Source organism: Apteryx rowi, unplaced genomic scaffold, assembly GCF_003343035.1.
Source record: "Apteryx rowi isolate R43461 unplaced genomic scaffold, aptRow1 scaffold_246, whole genome shotgun sequence".
In the NCBI taxonomy this organism is placed as follows: Eukaryota; Metazoa; Chordata; class Aves; order Apterygiformes; family Apterygidae; genus Apteryx; species Apteryx rowi.
The window spans coordinates 150,216-177,462 of NW_020448819.1; the positions used below are offsets into that span (position 1 = coordinate 150,216).

The window sequence follows — 27,247 nt, forward strand, 5'->3', positions numbered from 1 at the left end:
GCTGCCTCGCGCGCGCCCGCGGGTGCCCGCGGCCTCCCGAGGGGAAGGTAAGGGGCCCGCCGGGCGGGCGGCGGCGGCAGGGCGGCGGGGGGGTGTGTGTGTGTGTCGGGGGGGGTCATGTGTCATAACAAGTTGTTGAACGTGACATTGCTCTTGAACTGCGCTGCGGCGGCGGGGAGAGCTGGACGTGGGGATGCGCCGGGGCTGCGAGGGGCAGGGAGCCGCCGAGTAACTTTCTCTCTAATTTCCCGTTAATTAGGGAGCCCGCGCGGGCGCGGGCAGGGCGGCGGGGTGGCGGCGCTGGCTCCGGGGAGGGAGCGCGAAATGTGTTTGGGAGAGACTGGTGCAGCTCGTGATGCTCGCAGCTTCCTGAGGGGGCCGGCGAGCGGCAGCGGCGCGCACCGCCGTTGGGCGACGAGCTTCGCGTCTGGCCGCCGCGCGAGCCGTTGCCACCCAGGATTTTTCTAGCAAGGCGCCTGGGCGGCTACTTAGTGCGGAGCAGGTTCTGGTCCAGAGCATCTGTTCCCGCGGGTGATTATCCCCGGGTAACGCTCCGTGGCGGTTTGGCTCGCTTCCGCGGTGATTAGCTCGGCTTATTATGTAAGATGTCACCGAAGGAGGAGAGGCAGAAGTGCTCCGTGTTGCGGAGGGGGCTGGTGCGCCCTGCGCTTCCCTCGCCAGGTGCCGGGCAGGGGGAGCCGGCCCGGGCCCGGAGCCCCCCCGGAGCTCTCCCCACACGTGGGTTTCCCAAGCGTCGCCTTGAAGCAGAAACGTAGCCTGTTCAGTTTCCTCTCTGTGTATTTAATTTCTTCTCTCGATTCTGGTTTAAAAAATAGAAATAAACATTTGAGCATAAAAAAGTTTAAGAACTTAATTTTTGCCTCCTTTAGGTGCATGTTTAGTATGTTAACATGATCTGGAGACGATTGAATGAATCATCACTTCCATGGAATAAAAGCTAGTGAATCATCATCACACATGTACGCGTACACACACACACACGCACACACACACACACCATGGAGAGGGAGACAGGGAGTATACTGGTTACTGTTGATACTGAAAGATTAGTGTCAGTTTCTGAAACACGGTGGGATTTAAGAAGTATAGACTGTGCTCAGAAACCCACCAGGTTTCCCGGGGCTAGTTCATGAGCTGTGAAAGTTTTGTAACACTCAGCTGTTGTTTTTGTGGCACAATGGTTGAATGGTAACCTTTTTCTTTATGAACCTGCTGCCCTTTATTTTAGCCAAATTCTCAAGAGGAGAAGGATGTTAATGATGAGATCTAAGCAACCAGGTGTATTAATCTAAGGTGTATTAATTCAAAATCAAATTTAAACAGAAAGCTGAAATGGTATCTCCATATGTCCATACTCTAAAGCCAGAGACAGATCCCAGGTCCTTCTAATCTGGGATTTGTTTTGCTTTGTTTTGTTAAACAAAAATATTTACCCTTCTTTAGAATGAAGTAAAAATATATAAATACGTATTTGGAAAACAAATTAAGATAGTTTGTTTGATAAAAACATTACAGTTGTACCTAGAGAGAGGTCTGTTCTTGATCCCCTTGCCAGTTATTGTTTTAAATGGAATTAGAGTTGGGTCCTATATATAGTTTTTCTTTCAACTCCCACTTGATTCCAAAGTGGAATTTCTATCTTCCACTTTTTGTTGACATGGCTGTCTCTACCCGCACAGAGGCAGTGCTATGAATTTTATGTGATTAATTCTTCTTTTTTTCATGGCATACCTGCAACTATCCAGGAATTAAGTCACTGTTTACAACAGGGAGGTAGTGCTTTACAGATACAAACATTTGGTTTTACAATATATATATAAGTATGTGAAGATCTCTATGCATCTTATTGGTAAACCATTCTGTCCCCTTTGGCATCAGGTATCCTTTACCTAGGAGTCTGGTGTTGTATCTGCAGCCATTCCTCAAACAGGAATGGAGGAAGGAATCAGTCATGTACAAGATTGCTGTTAGTGTTTGCTGCTGTTGGTGTTTGCTACTGTTGGGGAGAGAGGGCATGCTATTGTTTTTGTTTGTTTAAAACTGAGTGCACTGGTACTTCAAAACAATTTTGTAGCATTAATTACAGAACTGGAGCAGTTAAGTGCAAAAGAACAATATTACTTCAGTGTTTGTTTTGAGGCTTTTAACACCTCAGAATCAGGAGATTCTGAAGTTAACCAAGTTAAGACTGTATGCAACTGTGAACACACTGTATGTAATAGAGTTTCTCTTAAATTAGGTATATTGGGTGGTCAAGTTAACAAAGAGGAAATATTATTTTATTTGTGCATTTAAATCAATATTCAAACCACATTTGTCCTTTTTTATTTTGTTTCCTTACAAAGAAGATAGAATGCCCTACACATTGTGTGTTTCCATGTGCCCAGAAATAGACCTCAACTGAAAGCAGTAGAGCAAGCAACAGTTTTAAGTGGACTCATCACTCTACTCCAGCCTTTCTCCCCCTGCTCTGTATGCACTGTGGTCTTCAAAGTAGAACTGAAAAATTCTAGGTTTCACTTTTAAGCTTGCAGAATGCGCAAAAGAAAGTGAGATAAAATGGATTGGTTTAAGGTTGCTTCTGTGCAGCACCATTTTTAGGACTGATAAGCAGATTACTCTAGGAGGCACAGCAGAACTTTGGGAGGAGCAATGCAGGTAAAAGTAGGATGCCTGAACATTGAATCTTGTCTTTTGTTATGGAGGAATACATCAGCCTTGTTTTCAGCATGATAAATTAATGAATACATATATATATATATAAAAAATATCTAACACATATTTAAATTTATGTGTGTGTATATATATATAAATTCTTTATTAAAAAGAAAAAATGTGATGACATTAATGTCGTTTCTATTAAATGAATAGTACTTTGCCCACAAAATAGTAGAAGTTATTACCTGCTTTGCGGATTCTGTGCTATGAAAGACTGATGCCAACAGTACCTTCATATGCCCATCTTCCAGCTGTCTCAACTGGAAATGAATGGTTAAGCTTCCAGTAGAAAAAAAAGGATTAGTTGCTTTCCTTTTCACAGTTTCTTCTTTAAAGACCATTTTTAGACAGATGAAGCAGTCCCAAGCAAAGTTTTGAACTATTGCTATAGAAAGAGATATTGCTTACCCTGAAAAAGAGAATCCTTTCTTCAACTTCTATATTGAAAACTTTTCACCAAACACACGTTAGCCTGAGAGTTGTTTGTTCCCCAAATTCTCAGTTAAAAACATTTGTTGCAGTTGTCTGGGAAGAAGTTTAATTTCTGTTACTAGTCACACAATATAACAAGATATATCACGTTGTATCCTGTAGGTCTCTTTGTTCCAGTGTTCCAATTAGAGTTGTATCTAATCAGTTCTTGAATATGGATGGATAGTGCCTTTATATATTTCCTACATTGAAGCTTATTTCCCTGATTGTTGTGTTTTTCTCTTTACATTTTTCCAGTACATGTAATGTCATGAAAAGTACCAGCTTGACCGACTTTGAGACTGGAGCCCTTAATCGGGAGAGCAGGTATAGCACACACAGCAAACTACTATGCTATGACAGAACTGTGTATAGCTGTATGTGTGCATGTGGGAAACGTCAGTGTTACTGTCTATTTCTTAATTATTGTTTATAAAATAAAAATTGTCTGCCCTGCCAAATGTGGGACACTTCTGGAACGAAAATACGTAGTGTTAATTGACCACTGTGATCTCAACAGCTGTCACTATTAGTTCTTTCACGTGAAACAAATAAATTTGACTGCTTACCTAAAGCTGAAACAATTTATCCCAGTATTAATAGCTGAATCCATCCATGTTTCAACAGTTCCCCTAATGTCTGGCCAACCTGTTGACTGGCTACTATGTGTTGGTCATTTATTTCCTGTTATGGAATAATTTTCTTCCTTTGTCATTGTTTTGTATGTGTTTTTAGTTTTGGCTGAAATCAACAAGGTAGCCGGCTAGTTTCCCATAAGTTTAATAATAATCCTGTTTTCATAATATGCCTAGCTAGGAAAATGAGACAAGACTTTCTTTCTCAGAAGAGGTTAAGATGAGAGTAAAAGTTATTGGAAGGATTTTCACTGCCAGAGGTACTTGTTTATTAGTGACTGATGCAGCACAAAGAGGGAGGCAGCAAGCTTCAATTTGTTACAGTCAGTTATGGTTCAGGAACTGCTTGGCCACACCGAGTCTTGTCCAGCAGTTAGGCTTGCAGTATTTGCTGGTCTTAGTTAGCACTGCCTGCCCAAGAACCCTGTGTCCACACTGCAAACGGGGTGCCCTCACTGGCACCTTGTGCGCAGCTTTGATACTGGCTTTTCCACAAGGAGAGAAATCACTTTGAACTCACACCACTTCAACTCAATGCAAATTCTTACTGAGAAAACCCTTCATACACGCTAAATCACTAATGTAGATGCACCAAGAAGTAGTATTGAGACCTAAAAGGTGAAGCTGTTTTTTTTCTGATTCAAAGGTATGATTTACGCTATGCAGATAATTGATGGCAGCTTTATTTTCTGACAAAGTTGTATTATTTCTGGCAACTTTCTGGCAATTATCTGCTTCCTAAGGAAAATCTATGGCTCTGTGCTTATGGATAGCAGATAGCTGAATCGTTGAGCAGAATCTGATATCAGTAGGGAGGGTCATGGTTTGTAATCGACGTAGAATTGCTTGCTTCCAGTTTATTACTCCCATCTTCCCAACTCTACACTGCACATTTGTTCACCTGTTACAGCTTAGTTCTTATATTATGAACTCTTGGGGAACACTTTGTCATTCATTCTATGTTTGTAAAACTTGTAGCACTTCAGTATCCTGGCTGATTTCACTTCCAGTCTCAATTAAAATAAGAAATAATAGCTTCTGATTTAAATGTTGTTGCCTGAATCTTTACAGTGTTTCTTTCCTAGTGCAAAGAAAAAAACAAAACATCTTTTTTGCAGTTCTGATAGAATGTTCGTCCAAAGACCAGCACTATAAGTAAAATATAACTTTAAATAGACACAACAAGAATGAAAGGCAATAACAAATCTTAACTCTCATTTTTGGTGACTCATGAAGCTCTGGTGAGGGAGAGCATGAATGTCATCAAGAACAAAATTAAGCCGTAAGAAAAATAAGACTTCAGTTTTGTTTCAACATAGTTCATCAGGAAAAATCTCATAGGAATTCTCAAATGTGGCAGGAGTGGAAACAATTGTAGTGATGAACTTCTGTAAGGGACAGATTGGTTGTAATGTGTTTACACAATATTTTCATAGTTTCTTCTAGTGCTTCTTAAAAAAAAGAAGTGCTTCTAAAAAAAGATTTGTGATTTTCCTGTGTAGACAAAATACCCTGTGGTACCCTGAGTAGAAACTTGTTCGGCTGTGGACTTGGAGTTATACAGTTCTTTTTGTACCTGGGCTGGCCTGTTTCCCTTTACAAAGTTGTGGAGTTAGAGACTGCTAACCCTGATTATAGACAAATGCAATTGCTACAATTGACTTCTTCCATGAGGAACCAAGTACTGTGGTTATAACTTGATGACAAGGAGGCAATTTATCTTCATTTTGTAATTACAAGGGTGATTTCACATTGGCACTGTATCAGAGTATAGGAAATATATGGATTTACAATGTAGTGTTACTTGGTGCATTTTTATTTCTTTCTCTCTACAGTGGACTTTACAAATATTAATGTTCATGGATCAGTTTTTTTAGGACTAGTATAGTTGTTCTGTAGCAGTTTCAGTCAATACTATTGAATTCCATGGTACCAAAGAAAACAAAAAAATACCCAATTTAGTTTGCAACACCTGTGAACTAGTAGTTGTATGATCATAGAGAAGACTTTATGAGTTTTTATGAGATAGTTACATATATTTCCCAGGGGTTGCAGCTGACAGACTATTTTGCGGAAACAGAATATCAGAGATTTCTCTTAAGACTTTGAAATGAAACACTTTAATATGTATTAACATTTACGTCTTTTAAAAGAGTTTGTACCATCATGTAAGAGGCCAAAATACTTTAATATGTACTTATAGTATGGATGTATGATAACATACTTAGATTAATTTTATGGTTTTGTCTGCCTATGGAAATTTCATTTTTGTTTCATCATTTTTTAAATTGGGATAATTCATGTAAATAAGAGATTTTAAAAAAATCCTATTATAAGACAAGAAGATAGGCTGTAATGTATAATCTGCCCCAACTGTTTTAAAGATCCTGTTATGGAACAGTTTCAGTTTACAGTCTTGGCTTTCTCCTAATCAGTGCATTTTTCACAATCTGAGATTTTGCGATACCTAAAGAAAGTACCTGAAGATTAAAATTATTTGATGTAATGATACAATGTAATATATGTTACGTACAATGTAATACTGATGACATGACATATAGTAAGTTACTAATTTCCTGATTCTGAAGCTCTAATATAGAAGAAATAAAAGACAGAAGAGTTCCTTTCAATAGCAGAAGGCTTCCCATTTTGTTTCCTAGTTCTGGTTCTTCTTTTAATCTACATTGGTAAATATTATGCCCTTGTTACTTTAATTTGGATTTGAAAGTCTGTTTATTAGATGATTACAATATGTGTTCAAAGCCCCTCAAAGAGAAATTATTGCTTTTCTCTGGGATGTAAAATACTCCAGGATTATCTGTTTATGTAAGTTTCAAATCTTAGATCTAATTTTTCAGATGACTTTTTGCAGTTACATCTATTAAAATATTTGTGTACTAACAAAGCATATTAAGGAGTAGTAGAATACAAAATTAAATATTCTGAAGTCGGATTTCAGTGCAAGTTAGCTACTGATCAGATCTGACAGATAAATTCTCTCTCCCACCGTAGTAGTAGCTGATCTTGAGATAAGTCTTGAGTCACTGTTACAGAAGAATCACCACTAATTAAAGCAAGTGCAATTATGTTTATCTCCTGCCTCAATAAGAAGAATGGAGTATGTAAAAAATCAGGCTCTTGATTAATTTCATAATAAAAACACAGTTCTTTTTTCAGGTTCTTAAATAGCCAATGTGTGGATTGAATGAAGTTAAAGATGTTTCTTTCTTTCATGGCTTTATGAAATTGTTATTTACTATTTTGAAGAAGCATCAGTGGTAGCTGCAGAGACAAAAGATGCTTTATATGATATAAATGATATTTTGACTAAATACTCTTCGTTGATTCTGGCTGTAGAATTTCCCTGCTTACGAAGTGATTTTGAAGAGCTGCTTAATCAAACCAATATTTTTCATCTTTCCATCTTAACTCTCTTAATATGTAATAGATAAATTTTTGAGCCTTCATCCCACATACATACATAACAAAATTTGCAACTGTTTTGTGCTCACAGTGATCACAGAATGCAACAGATTTGTTTGAAATAATGTACTTGGTGACAGTTGGTGCTTTACGTGGGCAAGTGTTTAAAATCTCCTATTGAAGTGTAAACTTTCATATGTCCGCTGCTGAAAATTTGGGCCATAATGTTTATTTGGGATTAGGCTATGATTCAAAATTTCCATTAATTGGGGAGGAACTTTTCCAGTGTGAAACTTTTCCAATTTTCATCCAGAGTGAAGCTGGATGAAACCAGTGACAAACTTGTAATGGTGGAGCTTTTCTATAACATCTGGCTTCTCAAAGGAAGGTATAATAGCTCTTACTACACCAGCTAGTACAATGGGGAAAAATGCACAAACTATTTGATGTACAAGTCTTATTCAGGTCTGAGACAATAGCAGCAAACCATGAACTAAGGTGCAATTTCATAAGACATCTACAGTAACTGCTATTGAAAGAGAGAAATGCTGCTCCTACCTCTTTTTTGAGCCTTGGCACTCATTGTATTCCATCATAAATTAATTTTAACTTACCAACCCGGCAAGAAACTAATAGAACAAGTTTTCTGCTTGACCAGTGTGTTAAATCAGCTTACAGGAGGATCAGCAAGCTCCAGAGTGGGACTTTCCTTATTTGGAACAATTGGGCTATTAGATCAATTCAGCTGTTCAGGAAGCTGCAGATTTAGGACAGGTTGGGAACAGTTGCTTTGAGTTTATTATATTTATGGCAATCAGACAGACAATCTGAGGGAAAAGTGTGGCTATCACCTGTACAACAGAGGGGATATTAGCACAGGGAGAAATCATGAGGTAGTTCTCTGTCATGGGCAGACAGAGAAGAGAGATAATTACCACCAGAACACTGAAGGCTTTAGCTGGGGGTGAGATACAGGGAAAGTGTCAACATGCTATAGAAGCTGTATCTCCACTGAATCTATAATTTTTGGTATTTAGTAAATTTATGAGTCTGAGTTCCTAAATTCTGATTTGGTGATCAGGACTGAGAAGTGAGAGGTGGAATTTTCTGATAAAAAATGTTCTCTCACTAAATTCATTCTGGCACCTAGAGGTTTTGCTAATATGTGTGTAATTGCATTGACATGGACAAAAGAACTGCATAAACAGAAAAATGTACTTTAAGAAAACCTTTCTGTAATATTATGGTAAGGTACCCTCTGAGTTTCCTTTCTTGGAAAGGAAACTAGACCTGCACTAGAAGCAGGTTTGGGTCACATCGGCATGAATTGCTGGGGCAAGTTAGGTGCTCTGTGGCCACTGGGTGCAGACTATGCATCTCACCTCTTTCATGGCAGCGGAGATCCACTCCCCATTTAGCTGTCCTATACCAGGTTTCTCAAGCAGCTCTGTTATGTGAAGAATGGTTGCAAAGATCGGCCAAATATTGGACTTTGGGATTTACATTTTCCATCTTTGGAGGGTAATATGTGAAAGTATTGAACAAGTAATGTGCTGACTGTAAAGGAATTTCCTATATTTTCTCCAGTGATCATAGCTGATAACCATGTTATTTTTATTGTATGTTTTAAAAGCAAGTGTCTTTGGCCTCATGAATCCAAGGTGGAATCCATAAAAATACAAATCATTTAGAGTTTTAGCCTTAGCTGACAAAAATTTGTGTAGCTTAATTTTAAGTGGATCCATGTGACTTTATGCCAGTTTTGAATATGCCCATAGATAGAGGAAATCCTAACTACTAGTATTAATTGTACTTACCATAATTAAGGCTTTCTGGCATTCCCCAGTACAAGAACTTGCCTTCAGTTGCTTATAAATTTGCCAATTTTTAAATGTTTCCATGAACAAGATTAGGGAAAAGTTGTTGTTTTGCCCAGTTAAACAAATTTTTGTAACCTTTTTGTTCAGCCAGGACTTCAGATTTGGCTTAACCTCTGCCCTTGTATTATCAATGTATTTTTTCCTGTCCTTGTGAAAATAGAACCATGTTTGACCAAAGTATAAGCCTCTGAAGAAATCTCTATGTATGTTCTAAAAAGAGGCTGGTGAGAGTTTCACAGTGACATTTTCCAAAGACAGCATCTGCAGCCAAGTAGTTGAGTAGAACTAGCCCTGTGATTGTTCCTCCTTGAATCCCAAGGTGCACTGATACAAATATTAAAAAGGAGGAGATTACCTCTGCTTTGACTGTTGAAGCACAGACAACATGACTGAGGAAGAAGAGGCAACTGTTGGGCAGTGGAGTGAAAAATGCGAGTGGCTTCTATCTGCAAGTATCAGGGAGCAGAAGGAGTTAGAAGATGTCTAGGAGGTTCTAGGCACTAGGAAATGTGGAGAGGGATGTTGAGTAATCTGGATAGGTCCTCTGCTCATGGAAGGGTAGGAGTAGAGATCCAAAACCAGTAAAGAGCATACTTAAGACTCTTTTATCTTTGCTATCAGCAAACAGCAGAGAGAGCAAGTGGCAAAGAATCTCTCTTCCCTTTCAGCACTTACTGTTTTGCTGTTGATTCTGTCTGTTCGTACACGTTTGGTGTACTGGTTGGTGGGTGCAGAAGTCAAGCTTCTGGCAACCCACATTGCATGGAGTCATACTGACTCTACAATAGAATTTCTGTATTTTGGGGATGGGAGGATGTTAAGTATGAAAATTAGAAAGCTTTAAAATAGCTATTTTAAGGCTAAAATGCTAAAATGTTAGGACATTTCACATTTTAGGCTATTGGTGTGATCATAATTTATCCATTATAATACTCTTAAATTTTATGTTCTTAAAGGCTTACTCCTCAGCATTCTGTTATTCACTGCACAGTTGGAAAGTGTTTGGGGAATGAAGCAGAGATTCATCTGTAGGATTTGTCTGTAGTGTGCCTCCCTCTTTTGTTGTAGAATGTGCTCAGTGACTGAGGCAGAGGATTGCAGCAAGACAAAGAATGGTCTCATGCTTAAGGATGTCAAATGCCACCTTGGAGGACTAATTTCTGCCCCTCTTGGATGCTAAATGACAACTTGATTTGGGACAGATCATGTAAGCCAGGCCATTCATTTGTTGATGTTTGTGAGGCAACTGTAGCCAAGTTTGCTGATGTTCTGATCTCACAAATGCAGATAAAATCATGTGAAACTGAGCTTTACTGTTATGGTCCTGAGTGTCCTGAAAATTTGAACCTTAAGACTCACATCAGGTGTCACTTTTGACAGTTTCAACCTATAAATTTCTCTATCTTTTGTTTTTATATCTGTAAATTATGGCTAGCAGTGTTGCCTTATTGAACAGCATGTGAAGAAGATTCTTTTTTTTAGTATTTGAGGAGCATTGAAATACTACAGGAATGTGTGTGTGTGATGCTAAACACAGAGGAATAAAGATTTTAAAAAAGAATAACTGCTTTGCTTCTGCATCAGATGGTTCGGTGGAAAATATGTTTATAGCATTAAAACCAGTGTTATAATTCATGTATGCAAAGGACCAGATTTTTTTTTACCCAATTCTTTTGTGATCTGTAATTTTTACTGAAGTACACTAGTCTCAAAAGGCCTCATTCTGATATGGGGTTATGTTGAGTTTTGTTTCATAGAGAGGTATAAGAGTTGTTGGTTTTTTTTTTCCCACCCTAAAGGTTGCATATGTAGACAAGGGACTATAATAGACAAATTGGGTTCAGGAGAGATACCAGTGATACAGGTATATTTTTACAGGCAGTAGTTGGTTGTGCTGTTTGGACATACAAAGGTGCTATTTCACTCCTTAAACTAAATATGTGTTAGGGCGTATCTGCCTGATTTTAAGTATCTGTAAGCTCCCTCTGCCTGTGCTTAAAGAAACCCAGAAGACATTCACCTATAGTTAGCACAACTTCAAGACAGAGCATATTAGCTGTGGCTCAGTGCCATGGTAACACCAGAATAGGGTTTCTAGTCAGCTCACAACACAGACACATCTCACTGCTGGTAGACCAAGCTCTGAACCCTCTTGTCATTAAAACAAACAAAATTAATTAAAACAAACTTTATTAAAACAAACAAACTATTATTTAGGAAGCTATGACAGTGATCTTATGGATGAGCTTTGAGCATGGTATCTGTGGGAAGAGCCAGGGAGACAGAGTGTAGGAAAGACTAGTGTAACTGTAGAATAATAGAGAGAAGCCCACAATACTTAAAACTAGAAAATGCAGAACCATTTATTCTTTTTTTACCTCAATAAGCAGGATGGTATTGATCCCGCTTATTGGACTTACCTTGTCCAAAAGGATAAACCCATCATTTCTTGAAAAGTGGGGACTGGCTGCTAAATGTTGATTGCTGTGCTTTCCTACAAGTAAGAAAAGTGTAAGCATTGCTGAGAATCCCGTACTGAAAGATGTCTCAGGAACCTGTGGTGCAGGAGATCTTTGTAGCTCAGCGTAGATCAGATGACTCTAAGAGTGATAAAATGTTGGCTTTAGTGGTTGTGACTATTTAGTAAAATATTTGACAGGAGTGTTACATGGAGTGTTATATTGTTTCCAGTATGTTAATTTAGCTGCTAAACTGTAGTAACTTCTTTTAAATTCAACATTTCTGTGTATCTTGGGGTCTGTACAGGTTTTTAGTAGTGGTTAAAAAGCCTGATGCTCCATCACCACACGTTTTATCACTTTATACAACAATGCTTACTTGGAATTCACCAACTCTGCATGCATCAGCCACTGGACCTATACCAGATACAGGAATGCAGTGATTCCATATAACCTATAGAGCTAAACAGTGCATGGGAATCCAGCTTCTGACTGCATGGCTACTCTTTTGCCACCATGTACCAACATTAATCGGTCTAGTATACCCAGAAATATAATATAGAGCAGGAATTTCAAAATTCAGAAGTTCTGGGTGCTACCAACATAGACAGAAAACTCTGCTACAGAATAGTTGCTTTGGTGCTTGTTCTTCTTTGTTGGACCATGTGCATATGCAAGAGGAGATGTTTGGGCTGTTTTCCTTCCCTGGAGGAAAGGCAGTAGATGTGACCTTTGGGGGTATACCAGCTAGAAGTACCTTCACAGTTAGGAGGTCCCAGCAGTAGTGAACTATACTGCAATGAGTACTATTTAATTACCTGCACGAGAGACTGCTGGGCTTAATGACTGAGATAGTCTTTTTCCAAGTTGTTGTCCTGTGAGCAAGTATATATCATGCTAAATATTTTTAGTTTGGGGGCTGGAATTGCTGTCTATTTAAACATATTTGAACTATTTTGCCTTTAAGTCTTATCCTTGTGCTTTTCTCTGGAACACCTCTGTGTCTGAGTTATCAAAGTTTCATATAAAGGATTTTATATTTTCATTGTGTCTTTTTTTTTTTCTTTGCATGTTCCTGCTTATCTCACAAGGACGAGGAACTGATCAAAACTCCAGGTAGAAGATAAACTTAAAAATCAGAAGAAACTCGCATACACTACAAAGAAATCGGGAAAGGATTGTGGAGTAGAATCTAGAGTACAAGTTCTGGTATGAAATCCTAAATATTTTTCTTGAAATTCAGGTCACTGTCTGCTCTGGAAGACAAACCTCACTTAGTATAGAGTACAGCATGGAAAAGAATTCCACTGAGTCTATGCTGGCTAGGCAAAGAGTACTTCTTACCAGAAAAACTATGTTTAAATGAGTTCAGATGCAGTTCCTATTATGTTATATGTGGTATCCACCAAGCTTTTTTTCATGCTTTTACCTAAAAGTTAGTGTCTCATATATGATGAAAACTGGCCACAGAGACAGGACAACTTTTTAATATTAGATTTGCTTGCCTCTGGTATTGCCTCTAAAATATTTTGAGTGCCTTTTTTTCCCCAAGATTTCAGAAGAAAAACTGTATGAAAATATTCTTGAGATGTATTCTTTCAGAAATTGTAGTACATTAAAATATATTATGATCTATTCAATTTTAGTTTTCAAATAATATTTTACAAGAAATAGGTGTTCTGTCTCTGCAATTTGAAGTCAAAAGACAGTTCATTTACTTAAGACTGAAGATGCTGAAATTCTCCACTCATTTTGATAATGCTATGTCAGTATTCACCTGAAGAATACCTTGGTCCATGTCTGAATCCATATTTCCACTGAAGGCACTGGCAAGTATTCCTGCTAATTTAAGGGTCCACAATTTGAATCCTTTATACTTACTATGGAAATTGTGGATTTACACCTGTGAATCTGCAGGAAGCAAGGAAAGGGACTGTTCCCTTGAAATCAGGTTATGCTTAAAACACAAGAAAGCTTATTTAAATTTAGAAAACTCAAATTACTCTTTTTTCACATCTGTTGCATTAAATTTGCATTTTTCTGACTAGTAATTGTTTCCAGAATTTGACTATATGAAAGCTCATCAGGCTAAAACCAGGTATACTTGCATTACAAGTTAATTGGCTAGAATCAGTTACCTAATCCTAGGGAAATAGCTTATTATTTTTAGTCTTATTGAGATGGACTTGCTGTTTTGGTTTGAAAAGCTTTCTTTTTGTAAGTGCAACACAGAAGACTGGAAGGTCACCATGTATGTTTTCTAGGCCTGTATACTAGTGCTGTTCTATAAAAACACCCATTTAGTGCCCACTGAACTGAAATTCAAGTTATGATCTCACTGTTGCTAAGTACCGACTTCAGCTGGTATAAAATGCTGCAGCTAGAAGTCTGTTAGTTCTATATGCAGGGCAATGAAAAGGAAAAACAGGGAGCAGAGAGGGGAGAGACTCATTACAAAAGTAGTTTAACAAGACGACACAAAGCCTCGAGTAGGGACCAGGACCATCAGCAGAAATGAAATGGAGATATAATCTGGCAATATTCTTAAGGTAATATAATGGTGATTTCTCTACAATAGACATTTGATTCAAATGTTAGACTAGAGTACAGCTGAACTGTGAGTAAAAAAAGCATCATAAAGGAAATGGAAGCAAAAGAATGCATATAAGGGGTAGGTGTTCATATCCTACCAACTTTCCCTTGCATGAAACTGTAGAGATACATATGCAGTGTTTAGGTGATCATGAGGGAGACAGCAGAGAGAACATGGGGATAACTTTAAAATCTATCATTGTATTCCCACGTAAATATAATTAAGCACCCTGATGTTAGATGAGTTCAAATAAGTGTCTCATACACTTCCGTAGGCATGTTCTAGACCTCTTGAACATCTAAGATAATGAAATAGATGAATGGAATAGCAAAGGAGAAATCACTATGTAGAAACTATTTGTAGGTTCTATTTACAGAGTGCTTCATTCTTTCTGCACAAAGCAGGGACTTCTAAAAGAGTTTTGAGGGTGATAGGATAACCAGCTGCCTGTGTCAAAGAGAGATGAAAGGATGAAGGTAGTCTTGGATGAATGGGCAAGGGGAATATCAAGCAGTTGTCAAGTTATATTACTTCTGTGGTTGTTAATGATGTGATCACTACTCAAATACTGAACTTCTGGCAACTGTGCTTCAAGGAGGATGCTGAAAAATTGAAAAGGGTTTATAGAAGAGCTAAAAGAATGATATAGGACTTGGGAGACATGCTTTATCATGGAATACTGGAGGCACACCATCTATTCAGTTTAGTAAAAGTAAAGCTAAGGTGGCACTTCCAGCCAGTAAGCAAGGCATCCCTTAATATTTTCTTTGGTAAACTAAATGGAAACATTTGAGATGAAGTAACTGATACTCAAAAACAGAGCATTGTTCAGTCTTGCAGACAAAAAGAAAATCAAATAGCTGTAGCTTAGCAAATGAGGTAATAAAACCAGACTAATTCAGACTACAGTTAAGGATTTTTTCTTTTTTACTAATTGGAACTACTAGTGATTATGGTGGATTCTTCAGCACTGATAATTCTGAAAATCAAATAAGATGATTTAGTCCAAGTAGGTCTGTTGAACTGCAGGTGGGAATTAATACAGGGAAGTACTATGGCCTGTTTTATGCAGGTCAGACTAAATGATCACAGCGGTCTTTTCTGACTTAATGTGTATTACAGTAAAGGTTGTGCAGTCAGTCTTTACTGTGGCATTTGCATGTTTAATTATACACAGCGCTGGAACAGAGTGTTCTGCATACGATTACCTGAAATTCTCCAGAATTCAGATTGCTAATCCAGTAAAAGCAGAACACAGGGACATGCATATAGAGAAGGCTGTAGGATGCTATTAGATAGTTGAGACATTTTCAAGAATAGTCTATCTAGTGTGGTTTGTCAGCAATTTATAAAGGCATGAAAGGGTCCATTTTAAAATACCTGGTTATTCAAATTTTAAATGACCTTTTATCTTGCTTTCTGGTGGTAGTATCCAAAAAGTGCAGAGATATAAAGCAAAAGATAGCCCTTGTCCAAGGCAGAACCATATACTATATTTGCATAACACGGTCTCAATGTAGATTAGATATGTGCTTAACTATTTGGTTTTCTGTAAAAATATTCTTCCTAGTTTGTTTTGTATTAAACTTTTCTTCATTTATATTTTTATTTTCTTTAAAAATAAACATATAAAAGAAGTGTTGTTTTAACAACAGATACAAAGATATATTATTTGTCAAAAGCATACTAGCTAACATATAGAATGGTCCAAGAACAGCTTTCCAGAGGAATACTTTCTGAAAGAAGAAAGCCAGGCCTCAGTGAACTTCTCATATTTATTTTGTAAATAATAACATTAGAGAAAATAAAAATCATGTGGTAGTGTATACCATAGCTTTCCTAAGCTAATGCAAAGGTATATTCTGTGCAAGGAGAACTCAGAGGTGCATGTAAATCCTGAGAAGTCAGGATTCCTATCTTTTAAGCTGCTGCTTTTATTTTTTTGGCAGATTTTTTCATACCATTGCTAGAAAATAAATGCTTTATCATAATCAACAGACCTCCTTGTTAATAACCATATTCTTTAAGTCACCTTTGTACTATATTCCAGTGGTGTGCAAGAGACAGCATTGCCTCAAATGTAATCTTGAAACTCCTGTAAGTGATACTCAGTTTGCTATAAGAAGTAGATGGCATCCGTTCTGCAGTACACTCCAGTTCTCTCTCTACATACCTTTTGCTCTACTCATAAACTGGAAAATTAGAGCAGTGCTAAGTCCTTGCACTCCTGTTACCTGGTAATGAAGGTAGCTACCTCTCTGCCTGGCTGTCTTCATGTACAGGTACTGTTAGGGGAGCACTGGCTTTGGTGAGACATTCAGGTGTGCTTCAGAGGTTTGTACAGTTCAGGCCCTAACTTAGTATTCTAAATTCAGCCTTCCAGAGAGGCTTTTGCCTGTTTGTTTTTTGTTTTTTAACCAAAAAGACAGCATTTTGCATATGTGACACAGTGATGCAGTGTTGATTATAAGAGTTAAAAGTCTCAGGTTCAAATCTCCCAAAAAGTCAACAACGGGGAAAATTGCTTGCAGCAATTTCTAACTTATAGCCCTTGCATTTTGATTTCTATTTTATGCATAAAATTTCTGTATAAATACCTAATGCTAAGGGTTTTCTGCCTTTGATGTAGCACAGCATTTTGGTGCTAGCTGAAAGGACATTAAGAATATTCAGCAAATATAAATGGTAACAAGTATCAGTGATGATGGCACACCAAAATATTATCATTTGCATTTAGTATATTCCCATTCTAAAAAAAAGTCAATATCCTATTTTACTATAAATATCTATCTTTTATGAGGTCGTGTCATTATTCTGTATAGTTTCTTACACTGTGCTTATTGTCATATAAATGAACACCTTCCAACAGTGTATTAAACAATGTGACTAACATCTGTCACATGCTTTTAATACATCCTCCCCCCAAAGGGAGAAGCATGTGCTACAGGCAGCCATCTTTTGGTAGACTTTTTGTGTTCGTTTGGGGTCTTGTTTGTGTTATTTTTGAGAACTATGTTAGAAGTGTATGTGTTGTCAACCCATCAATGAATCAATTCATAGTGTGACACAAAATTATTCTCATATAACTGGATTGACCTACAGGCAATCTAGAGACTGTGAGCTGGATGCAGCCTGTGTAAGCAGCTCATCCGGCACTCAGCCCACTCCCACATTCTGTTCATCTTTCAGAGGTGTATATCAATGTTAGTCATGCTGTACAATACACATCTGAATCTGGCCATGGAGAAATGGGAGAGCGTACGTCCGGTTGTAAGGTAGATGCAGGCTCAGTCATGTCACTAGTGTGCAGATAAACTCTCAATACATCCTCATAAGTCACTTGACTTAATGCAGCAGAAGGGTTGGACGCTACTAATTCTGTCAGTTACTTTATTTAGCAGGGTGATCGAGGAAGTGTTTGAGACGGTTTTGATCAAATTAAAAAATAGAAAAACTATAGAAAGCATCTGAATAGCAAAATATTTGTCATGAAGGAAGATGATAGCCTTTTAATGCTTTTGAACACATTTCATAGTTCTCATGATGAGGGAGGTCATGACTATATCTAACTTAGATGGAGAGGGAATTTCCACATCAAAGATATGAGGTACATCTTGATTTAGTATTAGATATGTAGGCATATTGAAAAATGGAAGCATATCTCATGATTAAAGGGATATGATATTAAACTTGATGATGGATTTTCTTTCTAATATCCATTTACAAAGTGAAAATAATACTGACAACTATGGCATAAAGCAGAATGCTAAGGAAAACAATAATTTTCTTAATCTCAAATTTTCTATTTGAGATTATTTATTCTTTTCTTTTGAAAAGGGCACATGTTCTCCAAAAGCTTTGAGGTTTGCAGTATGGCCGTAGAGAATAATGTAGTTTTGCTTCAGGTAGTGTAATTACATGTGCTGCCTTGGGTTTTGTTTTTTTTTTTAAATATGTGTTTGTAAATGGTATGTTCAGCCTTCTGAAGATCACAATACTAATTATACCATGTATGCCATACGCCAGATCTTGTATTTTGTGTTGCTATGTAATTTCGAATATGACATTGATTAACGAACAAGTTCTAGCGAAACACTAAACAATAAGAAAGTTGAACTCTTTTTCTGTAAACCAGAACTGGAGCTAAATTATAGCAGTCATTTCTAGATAAGAAGTCTATAACAGCTGTTTTATACTCTGGTTTTCAAAAAAAACCAACAACCCACTATGATCATCTGATACAGGAATTTAAACACTAGATCTTCCATTAATATTTAAAATGAAAGAGGTAATGATGAAATAATATTAAACATTTTAAAGTTTATTGTGAATCTGTGGTCAATTTTTTTTGGCCATATTTATGCAGTGTGTTCCACTGAAGTTATTCAAGGCTTGAATGAATTAAAAAGTAAGAATTTAGGTTTGTCTTGGACACAAATTCGTACTTACAGCAGTAAGTCTTCTGTCTTGTTCCTTTTACTGCAGAAAAGAGACTTCTTATACAGTTGTTGCATTGCATAATACCTGGAAAGCATTTTATGCTCAACTTTTTGAAAATGAATTGTTTATTTTCTTGTGCAGAAGCCTTTTGGATGTTTTGCCTAAATGTCTTGTGTTCCACCTATTCCTGTCTAGAATAATGTATTCCTTTTATAGAGAAATTAGCTCTGAAAGATCATACTTGGCATTTGTCTGTAGTGAAACTGAAATTATTTTTTGCTGGAATCTCCTAAGAGTTTTGCAGGTTTACTGATGGTGCTCTTTTGGGAATAGAGCAAAAAGGTGGCTGTGATTTTTATTGACATGGAGTCTGTGGGGATGTAAGCTGTCTAGCATTCCTCATATGAGCAGTTTTCTTTCCATAACAATGTTTGAATCTTGCATGAAAACCTTATTCTTTCCTCATTTCTGCTCACATGTTGTTAGTGAAATGAGTCAGACTCCACTGTGAAGTAAAGCATTCATTTGGATGCTCAGAAAGTTTTGAAGTGTTTTAGAAGGCAGAGTAGGAGGTACTTACAGTATCTAACCATCCCCTTCTTGAAAGGTCTGAGGAAGGAACTATAAGCAACGATAGAAATTTGGCATTTCGTATGTGTACTTTCTGCATGTGCAGTGATCATCACAACCTCACCATACACTCAAAGATAAAAGAACATCCATGGGATTGAAATGCAGTCTTCATGGCTTCCAGATTAAGAGGTATAACAGAGCAGTAGACCGGAGGATCACTTCAGTTCTTGAGAGTACAGTACAGCTGAAAAAGGCCTCCTTTCAGGGCAGTGTCTGCATGCCTCCAGCACATTTCTTTATTTGATAATGTAGTGTTGGAATTTTCTCACAAAGGAGTCCTTACGGGACTTAGGACTGGCACTTTTTCCCCTCAGAGCTGGCAACCTACTGTGGGCACTGCTGGTATCCTTTACTTCACATCTTCCCTCCCAACTGTTGGCAGTTTGTGGTACTTGTGCACACATGGACTAAGATTAGGCAATTCCAGTTTACAGGTGCACTTCTAACCACACTCCATAGAGTGTAATGATGGAGATGTTCTCTTTAAACCTAGCCACAGAGTATAATAGGTGTGTGTACTTGAATCTGTGATAATATTCTTTTGTTTGGCACCAAAAATATTTTCAGTTAGTTACAAATATTAAGTGAGACAATATTTCTGTTTCAGCTATTGTTTATTTTAACTGCTTCTTGGAAATGAGTGGAACTACGCATTTTTATTTCCTTTTTAATAATGAATGTGTAGCTGTAAAGCAGTCTATCAGTACTAGATGCATAGTACCCAACAACTTCTTCATCGCAGCAGTGGTAAAAGTAGATTTAATTACATCAGAGAGACATAAAAATAACTTGTTTCAGGAAGTCATGGAGGGAGTGTGTGGGATTAGGATGTGTAAATAGCCATATTCATGTTCATGAGATGTTAATAAGAAAAAAACAGATGAGCTGATGGGTCTGATTCTTTGTCATCTTAAGTGGTCATTTACTCTTGCTTAAGCAATGCAAAAATGTGATCAAAACACAATTTTGTTTCACTCACATTTTGCATGTGTATAAAATTACATGCACACACATACAATATAAGGTATGGAATCCTGAATGATCTGTCTTTTTGTCTTCATTTATTTTAGCTTGTAAAGTGTTATCCTTGCCTCAACATGATGAAAATTTGAGATTTACCCTTTTAATTTCTTACCACTGCTGTCCTAAAAGTAACTGCAAAAATCTGGACTATTTTCAGGAGTTAATAGCAAAATGAGACAGTATGTATATACAGTGTTCAATATAACTATTTTTTGCAAAATAAAATCTCTCACCTCAGAGATCAGATGTCTGATTTAAATGCATGTCAAATGAACTTTCAGATGAAGAGCAGTATTGTGATTAACACATTACATTGGAATTTGAGAGCTGGAGATTTAATTCCTAGGCACTCATGTCTGTCTCTGTTGCTCATATTAGAAATTTCTTAGGTTACCTGCTAGAAACATTTTATTTTCTGCAAAATGGACTCAATAATGCATGCTTTTCTTCACACAGTTTAGACTGGAGGCTCTTTAGAATGGATGGACTCTCAAAGGGTGTGTCTACACTGCAGCTGAAGGTGTATTTGCAGAATGGATATATTTGTACTAAGTGTAATCCAGCCAGTTTTGTTAAATAGCAATAAAAATAGTGTCAGGTATTTCAGTAAATGGGTCCCAGCTTGCCCTGGACCCTTGTGTGACTAGATTGTGCTGGTGTACGTTCTGTGTGTCCACTTCTGTTGTTACTGGACCTAGTTAGATTGAAGAGTAGAATTGCTTTTCCCTTTCCAAATTTGTTTTATTTTGCTCAGCTTTTGTTTTCTTCCTTTACCAAATTCTACAGTCAACCTTCAGATTTTCTTCTGATTTGCTGTGCTGTAGAAGCAAGCTTTTCCAACCTCTATTTTCCCTTGGCCTTCCCCGATGCAGATTCTTCCATTACCTGCAAAAGACCACTTGTACAGAAGGCATACTTCTATGGCTTTTCTGCTTAACAAAGCTGTTTTCTGGCAATACTATCTGACAGTCACTCAAGGATTCCCAAGAAGTATGATTTTCTTGGTGCTTTGAAATATAAACATAATTAAAGTTTGGAACAATACAGATTTGCACAGATTTCCCTACGTAGCCCAGACCCCAAATGTAGTTTCCCTCTTTCTTATGCTGAACCTCCTCTACCGAGATCCCATTTCTGACATGAATTTCCCACTTCTGAAATTACTATCTTCTTTAAGAAATTTTGGCTATAAGTGTTGAGAAGCCAGGTAGTGCACTGAATATATAACTTAACTGATAAAGGGGAGTTCCATATTCTGCAGCTTGAGGTTGTTGAGTTTTCCTCTTCAAGAAGTATTTAGTCTCCTGTTTCATATGACAAACATGGAATAACACCCCACCCCAAAGCTGTAATATTTTAAATACAAAATTAATTTTCTGGAAGCTTACGGGTAAATTTGTTAATGAGATTCTGTGTTAAAATTGGGTGCCTCTAAGAAATGCAGCAACCTGTAGGAGCAGGGGAAGGCAGGAGGAACAAGAAGAAGGGAAAAGCTTGTATGATGGGAAAGAAGAGGGAAGTTGTGACATGCAAAGCAGCTATGAACCCAGTTTAACAGGACTGTGTACTTTTTCTGTTTTACACTATTCCAGGAAGGTTATGGTAATGGTAAATCTGTCCTTAAATCATTTAGCATATATGGTAGCTTCTTCATAACATAAAGTTATCAGACAAATCACAGAACAAATGTAAGTGGACTCAAAGGTGCTCTTTAATATAATGATACTGATCTGTCATGATTTTAGGAAAACCCAGTGGCTGTTGTCTAGTTTACATTGTGGTGTTTGCCACAGTGGATCCCAGGGGTCAAGTCCCCCAGCAATGCAGACAAGGGAGTGACAGAGCCAGTGCATGCTTGGGTGTCCCCCTGGTATGAAGTATGGATTCAGCTGGGACACCCACTCAGACTGGCCCAGCTCTCCCCGTTCAGAAGATAAACTTGGTGAAGTAAAAGTACGGAGCAGTGACACTAGGCTGTTAGCCTTCCTTGCATAACTTATTCTTGGCAACTCTACATATACCAAAATTCCCGTATGAAGAATGGCTAGATACGGCTAAACTACACATTTGTTAAATTTTTTATGACGTTTCTCTGCCTTCACTTTAGATGAACAATACCATACTTTTCTGAGGGCTGTTTCATCACCGTGGGTGTATTTTTTCCCCAGGTCAATGTGTGTATGTTTTTGTCGTATCTCAGCTTCATCTCAGCACATCCCTTTCTTTTTTTCCATGCTGCAGTCTCAACAGGGTCTCATCTCCATGGTCAGGAGACAAGACCCCAGCATTCACTATGGCATGCACCTTTGATACAATTTAGACTTTATTGGAATTACTAACACTAACTGCACACAGGTAGCCTAGAACTGCCTGTAGTGAGCATATACCAAACTTATTGAGTAATTTTGATTAGTATTTCACAGAATCACAGAAATGTCGAGGTTGAAAGGGCTGGAGATCGTCTAGTCTCCAGCCTCTCACTCAAAGCAGGGTCACCTAGAGAAGGTTGCTCAGGACTGTGTCCAGCAGGGTTTTGAATATCTCCAAGGACAGAGGCTCCACAACCTCTCTGGGCAACCAATTCCAATGTTCAACCACCCTCATAGGGAAAATAGGGAAAAGCTTTTTTTTTTTTTTTTTTTTAATGTCCAAGTTGAATTTCCTGCATTTCAAATTGTGCTTGTTGCCTCTTGTCTTTTCACTAAGCATCACCAAGAAGAATCTGGCTCTGTCCTCTTTTCTTCTCCCCCCCCCATCAGATATTCATGCACATTAGTAAGATTCCCCCTGATTCTTCTGTTGTCTAGGCTAAGCAATCTCAGTTCCCTCAGCCTCTTCCCATTCCACAGATGGTCCAATCCCTTAACCATCTTCATGGCCCTTTAAGCATCTGTGGGATAAAAACCATAAAGAGAGGGAGAAAATGATGTGGTAGCATAGCAGTTACCTTTTACTGTTTATAGTCAATATTTGCATCTTGTCTGACTAAGATTACCATATTTTGTGGCTTTGAATAAGAGACAGTTATCAAAGCAGTTGGGACCTTCATCATCTTCTGTCTATGCTAAATAAATTACAATATTATTTTAAGCAGTTTATTATTCTTTGGGCACTGAGCACCATTTAAACTGCCTCCTGTTTCCATCAGCACCAGTGGTTTGGGCAATAACTTCATTGAGAGATCATGTTCACGGTGAGGATGTCAGTTTTAAAATTAATAATATTGCAACTGTTACTAAGTAAAAATTATGTTTCTGCACATTTGGATAGACTACAAACTACAGGGCTGCTGATTTCCTTCATCAGAATAAGTTGCCGTTTGTAGTTTATCTACAGCGAAACAATATACTGTCCATTTCTTTTCTTCATAACAGTCTTTGTTATGTGAGTTTATTAGCATCACATTAACTGTAGCACAAATTGTAGTTTTCAGGAAACTTACTGACCCTCTGAACTAAATTTTGTTAGTTCATCTTTGTTGAATAAAAGACATCAATGTAAAGTCTGCTTATTAGAAAGCAGTTTGAAGAACCTCACCTTGAGGTTTTCAACTGTTCTTGCCATTCTTTTATGCTATCCACGTATTTAAAAAGGGCGGGGGAGGCAGGAATTGCTTCCCCAGTGCAACAGATGCTGTGAAGAAATTCATAGAATAGATTTAAAGCATACTGGATAAAAGTGTAAATTGGCAGTCTCTATTTAAAGGTACTTGGTTTTGACCTATTTTGTAACAATGGCTTTTCTCATGATTTTGGTAAATTGCCACTTAGTAGAAGACAAATAACCCCAAAATACATATTTTAGTTCCCTACTGATGAAGACTTATGACAGCACCAGCATTTCTGACAAGTTTAAAAGACACAAGGATAAAACACTAGACAGCATTCCAGATTTCTCAGCAGGAAAATGTAAATCTCCTTAATTTTATTCCTACTGAGCTACGGCAACTAAGGTCTTGTATTTAGATGTGAATTATTAAATAGACAGCATGATGATGATATGAGCAGGCTACGTGTTATATGTATCAACAAGTTTGCATAAGGCCAATACCTTGTCAGAAATTCCTATTCCATTCCATGTATTTGTGATAAAGGCAAACCATTTCAAGAGTATTATGCCTTTTATTCTTAAAAGCCTACCAAGGAAGAATATTAGATTGGGGAATGGAGGGAGATTTGCTGTGTAAATTGATAGGTAAAACCTTCTAGCTTTAGACGTGTAGAACGTAAGCATATCACAGTATTGAAGAAAATAGTCACGTCTAAAAAACTGAGCAAAGTGTAAACAGGATGTAGGAATGTAGAAAGGTCAGATATTGTATGATTACCATTAGCACAGTTTATCATCTTTAGAAAAATGTTTTTGAAATGTATTTAACTGGCAGCTCAACTCATTATCAATTGTGAAAGATCTTGAGAATGAGGGTTTTTTTGTTTTTTTTAATAAGTGGATGCTGTTAAAAAAAAAAAAAAAAGCAATTGGGAACCTCAAGATGAGGTATTATATCTGAGATAAATCTCTTCTCATCTCTTAGAATCCAAAGTGTTTGACAGTAACTAGAGGATTTGGAACTGAAGTAGGACAGATTAGAAATAACAGCGAAGCACAAAACGATAGTAAAGAGTAATGCATGCTCTCTATTCATTTTATGCTCTTTTTTGAAATATAAAGCATGACTCTTACATATATATGTACACTGCTGCATGGATTGACATACTAAGCTTGATGCGTGGGAATAGTCACCCAATGAAATGAGTTGAACTGGGGACTGGCAAGGGCTATGAGCATGCACAGTGAAGCATGAATGGTAGTGTTTCTACAGTCAGGACCTAAATATGAAATATAAACATAGTTCACTTGCCATCTAAGTATAGATACCTCTGCAGTGGCCATTCCAGCAAGGCTCTGCCTGTACTAGTGTGCTGAAGCACTGATTTCTTAGACTCAAAAGCATGTAAGCTCCTGAAGTATTGCTACATTTCTTACCACAATCTTCCTCTTACAGAATTTCCTAGCAAAGTAGTTCATGATCCTGCCTAATTGATGAGATTGGACAAGTTAGTAATTTGAGAACAAACTCTTGCAGAAATTACAGCTTTTTAAAAGCAGGATTATGTATACTAACTGTATTGTGGGGGGACTCAGTCTTGCTCTGCCCAAAGTCCACACAGACACAGCCTGGTCAGCTAAAAACCACGTGATCTCATTAGCACAGTGCTGAGCCCAAACTTCTAGGCATTACAGAGAGGAAGCTCAAGATGCAGGGGGTGGTAAACATGGTCTCACAGCTTTTGGTTGACTTAGTGCTCAGGCTGATTAAATGCACATCAACTCAGAATATCCTGTTTAAACACAGAGTCTGAATGCCATGATTTTGTAATCATAATAAAATTTCAAACATTTTTTTCATATTTGAGAATTAAATTTTATAAATCAATGTTTTAGAAAACTGTCAAAGGTGATAATGTCAGACGTAGGCACTGCTTATGCAAACTTTTATGATATACTGCAGTCATGGGGATAAAGTTGGAAAACCAGCACTGTCAACTTGCTAGGCTAATTTGACTTCAGAACTGGCATATGGTGCCAAGTTACGGGCTGAGGAGTGATTGTTCACTCGAGAATAGCTTCTGGCTAGAATCCTGAACTTCTCTCTCCCTACAACTGGCATATTATTCAAATGAGGAATCAATTAAAAGTATCAGTTTTGTTTAATCTTTTTCCATTAGTATATTGGATAAAAAGTATTAATATTTCAAGATAATGCTTTCAGTAAAATGTTATCTGGAGCAACTCTCATTTGGTAACTGCTACAAGCATCCAAATGTATAAAGAGCTTCTATTTTTGCTTAATATTAGGGAAATATGAAGATAATGGTTTTTATCTATCTCAGTAGGCCAAATTCAGATGTGACTACAGTCATATAATCTGATGGACTGGATCATATGGACCATGGGGCTGCACAGAGTTTGACTCAGTATATATGCCAAGTTGTTAAAGAAGATCATATGTGTATGTGAAGCTAAGGCTGGAATATCTTGGTCTGCCCCCCATTTTCTCTTAATTTAACCAGAGAAAACATTCTGTGTTTATTTTAGGAAGTTAAAAATGAAATTCACAAGTCTCTATTAGGCTTCTTCCAATGAAGTCTACTGTTTTAATTGGCAGACAAAGTGATGGTTCCCATGAATGAGACTCTTCCTGCACACTCCAAATGAAATGGAGTCCATTCAACATTGTTTTATTAAGTTAAAGGTTTTATTCTTGAGAGAGCTGGAAACACAACTCCTGATGAAAATCGATTCAAGTACATTTTTAATATCATTAATTTGTCTCGTAAAAGATGAGGCAATTTGGTTGCTACTTTTCTATGTCGTTTTGAGCCTCTCTGTTTGCTGGTTGTGCCATCATAACTGGCATGAGTAGATTTCCTGAGGATTGTTTTTGCTGAACTTATTGGAGTTGTAAATTTGTTTTTACTTAAAATCTAGTAGCAAGTCTTGTTTTTAATTTGTAGTGCAAGTTGATTGCATAAGTATAATTGTGAAGCTGTTTGACATGTGAAATACAGTTTGGTTTGTTTTTCTTCCAGTTTTCAACTGTAAGAAACAAATTCTGTTAGTAACAGTTTTAGAAGGAGTAATTGGAAGGTTTTAAAAAAGTAATTGAATTACAGCAGACAGCCATTAGGATGTCTTACAGAAAAGTATAAATTTTGTTGAGAACTGATTAGAAAATGTGGAACATATGATTATACTGATAGCTACTTTTTCTCCAGAAGGATAGATATACTGACTTGACAAAGAGTTTGCCGAGTGACCCACAGATACTGGATATTTGTGGAGGAGAATCAGTCTTGCCCATGCAGGCAGCAGCTATATTCAGGCTGGCCTGTTCAGGTTACTCTGCTTGAATTTTTCTGATAATGTGGCTCTGACTGTCACTGATTG

General features: G+C 37.5%; 1 protein-coding gene across 2 annotated transcripts in view; it reads left to right on the top strand.

Annotated features, from left to right (window-relative positions):
• The first annotated feature begins 10 nt into the window (after positions 1 to 10).
• The window catches only part of PCGF5 (polycomb group ring finger 5), a 70,084-nt gene continuing 42,847 nt past the window's right edge, over positions 11 to 27,247 (top strand). The window contains exons 1-2 of one of the 2 annotated variants that reach the window (XM_026066675.1): positions 11 to 47; positions 12,699 to 12,816. The gene's annotated coding sequence lies outside the window, so the exon portion shown is untranslated. Of the gene's footprint in view, positions 48 to 3,468; positions 3,538 to 12,698; positions 12,817 to 27,247 lie in introns of those variants that run through there. The other variant, XM_026066674.1, reaches the window with a different exon arrangement.